General features: G+C 45.4%; 1 pseudogene; it reads right to left on the reverse strand.

Annotated features, from left to right (window-relative positions):
• Window positions 1-459: 459 nt before the first annotated feature.
• On the reverse strand, window positions 460-5276 carry LOC123076467 (zinc finger MYM-type protein 1-like; annotated as a pseudogene).
• Between the last annotated feature and the right edge of the window lie 1233 nt (window positions 5277-6509).

Genomic DNA, 6509 nt, shown 5'->3' on the forward strand with positions numbered 1-6509 from the left:
ATGTCAACTTGAACCAGCCCGAAAGCCCTAGATAATCGTGTACTTGATCTGTTGAATAGTCACAACTTGTTCCTCACATGATGCCTGTACACTTTGGTTAGGTTAAATAGAACAAGTGATACTCATATTTTTTGGAAAATAAGTGGATACACATGTATATGAAACTGCATACACTTTGGATCCTCATATCTAAGCTGATGTATCTCTTTGGATTCTCGTATATATTTTTGGCATGTATCAGGGCCGTCTCCAGAAATTTGGAGGCCCGGGACAAAAATCAAAATAGGGCCCTAATTTTTTTTAAACCATATAGTTGAAGAACCAATGTAAGTAAAGCATACTCTCCTTAATTATTTAACTTCAAATATGTCTGCTTTGGTACAATATTTAGGAAATATATCAAATATTCATGGTAAAATAGTAAACATGGTGCTAAAGCAGTAAACTTCTAAACTGACCTCATTTTCTACCAAAAAGCAACATTCTTCTAGTATTTCTTGAAATAAAATCTTCGATCAAATCTTCATAATTAATCTTCTCCAAGATATCATTTTCAAGTGCTATAGTTGCCAATCCATTGAGTCTTTCTTGTGACATAGTAGAACGCAAGTAGGATTTCAACAACTTGAGTTTAGAAAAGCTCCTTTCTGCGGATGCAACCGTCACAGGAATGGTTAACAAAATTCTGTATGCAATAACAACATTAGGATAGATTAAGGAGCGCTTCTTCAAAAAATTCAGAATATCAAGTGGGCCCATAGATTTCTGAAGTGAGTCTTGGAGAAAAAGTAGCTCGCAACACAACTCAAGTCCATCAATATCTTTATTTTCTCCACTCTTAAGTGCACCTTCAAGATTAACACAAGCAGCCAACAAACTCTTATCATCCAAGGATCGCAGCCTATCTGAACTAAACAAGAAACCAAATATTTTTTCATACCCTTCATACTGTTGAAATCTCGTGTTAAGTGAAACTATAGCCTGATCAACAATATGCAGAAAATAATTGACCCTAAATGACTCCTCTGCCGATTGTGAAACAATAGATGGATCATCTGCACCCTCATCAAATTGCCTTTTCCTCTTGATTTGACGCTTGGTGCGGAACTCTGGATCAATATCCATCTCCATTGCAATTTTTTTTGCATCTTCCAATGCTTTTGAAAAGCCAGATTCTCTGTACTTGGTGAAGAAGGAAATCAAGCCCTTTACAGACTCAATTGCGATATCAATAAGCATATCCTTTGACTGCAACTCTTTGCTGATCAAATTAATAGCTGATAATATTTCATACCATATGATTATTGACACTAAGAATTCAAAGCCACAAAGATCATTTTCTGCCAATGATTGAGCTTCACTACTTGTCGATGGATCTTTATCATTTTCAGCCACTTGTAGTAAAGCCTCCCTTATTTCTGGTAGTTAAATCCTTATAGCCTTAACACTATCAACACGACTCTCCCAACGAGTAGCTGACAATGACTTGAGTGTTACTTCTGTTATATTATTTTTGAGAATTTGCCATCTTTTAGTAGAATTAGCAAATGTTGTGTAGATGCGTTGAATAATGCCAAAAAAATCAGATGCTTTACGACAAGACTTTGCCATATCACATAATGTCAAATTTAGACTATGGCAACCACAAGCCGAATAAAAAGCTCTCCGGTTTATTTCCAAAACTTTACTTTTTACCCCTTGATGTCTTCCTTTCATATTTGACCCATTATCATATCCCTGCCCTCTCAGATTAACAATATCAAGGTCAAGACTTTTCAATTCATTTTTTAGAACATCAAACAATCCTTGCCCGGTGGTATCATTCACATCCAAAAAACCTAAGAATGATTCCTCAATGCAAAAAGAACCAGAAGATGCATCAACATACCTAATTATCAAAGACATCTGCTCTTGGTGGCTTGCATCGGGAGTACAGTCAAGTAAAACAGAGAAGTACTTTGCTTCTTTTACCTTTCTAATGATTTCAGACCTGATTGCAACAGCGAGCAAATTTATTAGTTCATTCTGGATGGAAGGACCAAGATAATGATCACGGATTTTATCATTTGTGATGCGGTCAACATGTTCTTTTATAACTGGGTCAAATTCAGCCAACATTTGAACCAATCCTAAGAAATTCCCATTGCTATCTTGGTACACCTTGCTATTACTGCCACGAAATGCTATATTATGTTCCGCAAGAAATTTCACAATCAAAAGAATCCTGAGCAAAACTTTTCTCCAATGCTCCCTTTCTTTTTCAAGTTCTTGCTGAGCAACTTTATCAATTGTTTGATTCTTCTCCAACCTGAATCGCAAGTCATACCAAGTACACATATTTGTGACATGTTCTTTGCCATTTTCATGCTCTTTGAGTCTACTGATAAGATGATGCCAGTCACTGAAGCCATCATTTGCTAATTGGCCTCTAACATGTCCCTTCCTAAATAATTTGCAGCAAAAACAAAATACTTTGTCAAGATCTTTGCTGTACACAAGCCACTCTCTATCACACTTTTCTCCATTCGAGAGAACTCTAGTGTACGATAATGCAGAAAACCTTCTACCAAATTTGTCTGTACGACCATGCTCAATAGACCGGGTCTCTTTTAGGACCACTTTGCGCCAAAATATCAATCATTGTAGGATCAAGTGCATCCCAAGTTCTTGGATCAAATATATCCGGTTGAACATAATTATTAATGTTATCAGCAACATTACCTTCAGCAACAATATTAGCATCATCACCTTCATCAACATGAATAGAATCATCACCTTCGACTACAGTGTTAGTATCATCATGTTCATCAGATTCTGCAATGTGAGCCTCAACCTCTACTGGATCACCACCATGTGCATCATCAATATTAGCATCAGGAGTTTGGTTTTCAAAATTGCTTTGAGGTTCTTTCACAACAAATATATCGAGAGCGCCCTTTTGGGTCCGAGCATCTTCTTCTAGCTTTTGTTTTTTCCTACGCTTCGAAGCACCAGAATCATACTTCCTCCCTGGATGCATGAATATTTCTGTTCAATGAAACAAAAAGTAATCTGAGTCAATTCAAACTCTAGAAATTGTAGCACTGTATAGCTAAGAAAATAGATAAAGACTTCACCCAGATGAAATATTAGAAAATATTGTTTAACAAAAAATAGTTTACCGCCTAATGCCTACGCTGGCAAAATAAAAATAGGGTTTTGTCTACAAGGAATTACGCCGGCGAGGGATGAATGATCCGCCGTGGGGCTTCGGTGGCCGGCGGCCGCGTACGAAAGGCTGAACTGACGTGTTTGCTCTGCTGCCGTTGCCTTGCTCTATTGCCGTCACCCAGGCGCCCAGCCGCCGTCGCCCCTGTGTGCCTTGCCTTCTCGTCGTTCACAAGCGCTGATCGATTAGGTCATTGGGATTAGATCGGATGCTAAAACTGCTAAGCGATGGGGGTTAGAGAAACTACGGGCTGGAGGGCTGCACTGCATGCGTACGTGTATATGGGCTGCCTGGCTGCCTAGGAATGCATTTTTTATTGGGTATATATATATATGTGTGTGTGTGTATACATACATATTCCTGGACTGGGGCCCCCCAAATTTTGCGGCCCTGTGCGGTCGGCCAATTTGGCCTTGGCCATCGACGGGCCTGGCATGTATATACAGTGCCATAGTTTTGCGCACACGGATTCGAGAAGGGAAGAAAGGTCCACGAGCTGTGCATATAACCAGTTGCACGTACGTACAAATATAAGAAAAACATTTCCAACACAAGTAGCAAAGATCTGGAACCCATCATATCTCATGTTGGAATTATTTATCCTATTTACGATTCCTATTCCTGGTAACTAAAGTGCTTTTCACCTACTAAAGTATTTCTGTGCTTCCTTTCTGTTGAATCGGAGAGATAGGCCGGTGCAGCTCTACAGCCTCTACTTGACGTTAATTTGATTTGCGGAAATCGAATATGCAAAGAGCAAACATTTTCTTTCTACGTAGCACCGGGTCTTGGTAGTGGCACTAGTACTACTATTGTTTGGTACTACCTGCATGCGTCTTGGCGCCCGTCCCGGATCGACGGCCAAATAAATAGCCAATTACGCATGTCTTATACTAATCCAGCAAATCAATCAGCCTTGATTCGTAAGCAATGACACGCATATAAAACAAGATCGTCAGTGCGAACCAAGGTGCGCCAAGAGTTGAATTGAGCAAAACAAAATTGCAGCGTCCTTCGGTACTCGCTCGCACGTTGCTAGCTACTGCTAATCAAGTACACCAGGGCTAGCATAAACATATCGTCAACACAATTAACAAACTACGACCCAACGTAGTACGTGCTGGCTGCCACCAGTATCTAATTCGTCTCGCCAAGTTGAGTAACAGTATAGTACAGCATGCATGGTGGCGTGCCTGGTCCATGGTCCATGCATGGAGTGGAGTGAGCATATGTGCCATGGCTACTGGTCCCTTAACACAGGTTCAATATAATCTCGTGTTAGTGAGTGCACGCGTACTAGGTTACCGGCAGTGCGGACCACAGGAAGGTAGTAGAGACAGATACTTTGAGAGGAGTAGATCAAGTTATTAAGGCTTATTAATCTGCAACCGACGTTAATTGGACCACACACACCGGTACAGTATGGTACAGCACTGAACCACTGGCATTGGTAGTTCAGCGACATGGATAATCAGTAACCTAAAAAAGCTGGCCAGACTCCAACTGTTTCACACACACCGGTACCTTCGGTGCATGGTTTCACAGTAACCAAATTAAACTCCGGTGCAGGCTCCTTTGCGTTTGCAGAGAAGATGCCGCCATCCACCGCGGCGAAGATGCCGCCTTCCACCTGTCTCCAGTTGTAGCCGGCTCTGAGACGATGCCCCCAAGGAGAAAGAAGACGTGGAGACGCCTTCATCGCCCGATCCCGCGGATCTGAGGATTCCCTTCGGAGGCAAGGCTGCGGGGAGAAGCACCACACCAAAACGACGCTTCCAAGAAAGAGTGCGGCGCCCGTGGGCGTCGCCGTCGCCGGATCCGGTAGAGGCCGGAGAAGGATTTCTCCCGGAGATGCTCAACCACCGCGAGCCCTAACCAGCCGGCCACCAACCGCCCCCAAACCTGCACCGCAGAGCACCGAAGGGAATCTCCCGCCAGCGCCCGCGCCCGTCCCAGCTGAGGCCGTCCCGCGCGACCCGCCGGCCAGCAGCAGCCGTGCTGCCGGGTCCTGGGCGCACACCGCCGTCTCCACCGACCAGCCGACCCCGCCAGAGGAAGGAGGAGCCATGCCCGAATCTCGCCGAGCTGCACCACCTCCCGCCGCAGCAGAGACGCCAAACCACAGCAGCTCCGCCGCCGCCCACGCAGCCGACGAGAGTCACCGCCCGCCCACGGCCGCGCCGCCCAGAGATCGAAGAGGTTCGGGGCCGCCGCCCCGACGTTCGAGCACCCGTGCCGCTGCAGACCCCCGCAGCAGAAACCGGGGAAGCCAGATCTGGCCGCGACCGGCTCGATCTAGCCGCCCCACGCAGCGCCCTGCAACAGCCCCCTCCGCACCCGCAAGCCGAGCATCACCCCCGCCGCCAGAGCATCACCGGAGATAGGCGAGGCAGCCGCGCAGTCCACCGCCAGGCACCACAGCGCCGAGCGCCACCCGCTGCCGCTCCCCCAGGACTGGACGCCGCGCGACGGGAGAAGGCCCCGCCGCCGGCACCCCCGCACAGGCTTTGCCCGGCGGTGGCCATCGGCGGCGGCGAGGGAGGAGGAGCAGGTGAGGGGAGTGGGAGGCGGCGGGGATCGGGTCACCGCCCGAGTCGCCAAGCTAGGCGACGCGGGGGCCGAAAGGAGCTGTATATGACGCGCCCTTTTGTACCCTTCATTTTTTTGCTCTTCAATCATCTATGTGCTTAACCGGTTCCAAGAAAGGTAAAGTAAAGTAGACTTCAAAGTTTAAAATAACAAAGTGGGAGACTTGTACCGATAGATTATGGCAATTAACTTGTTGTCCCACCCAAAATGTAGCCGTTCGCGCGGGCTACCTGCACGTTGCATGGGTATGAGTTAAGCGAAAAAACAAACAGAAAGCTGACTAATTAAGCTCGCAGATACTATACCAGTATACCACCACCACAAGTCTATCATACTGTAGTACTGTCCCTCTCGTGTCAAAGAAGCCATATGTGTATGCTGCTTCTAGTCACTTACGCACTCTGGCCCTTTCTTTTGAGCCCTAGCCCTAGCTAGATCCCATCAAAGGCTAGTTAAACAACTATTAAGAATGTAAAGCTTAATTAGTTCAATGATCAAGGGACCACTTTCGTGTCTTACTTTGCTCTCCGTAGATCAAGGGACCACTTTCGTGAGGAGTGCAAAGAACCCATCGAATTAGCAACCATGCAAGCATCTCAACCAATGATCACTAGGTTAGAGACAATTCTTTCTCAAGTGCATCACTTGTTAAATAACCAAAGCGCCTTTAACTAATGCAGCTACTCCTCGAAGCGATTGCAGATGCCTAACT

The sequence above is a fragment of the Triticum aestivum genome, chromosome 3D (genome assembly GCF_018294505.1).
Source record: "Triticum aestivum cultivar Chinese Spring chromosome 3D, IWGSC CS RefSeq v2.1, whole genome shotgun sequence".
Taxonomy (NCBI): Eukaryota; Viridiplantae; Streptophyta; class Magnoliopsida; order Poales; family Poaceae; genus Triticum; species Triticum aestivum.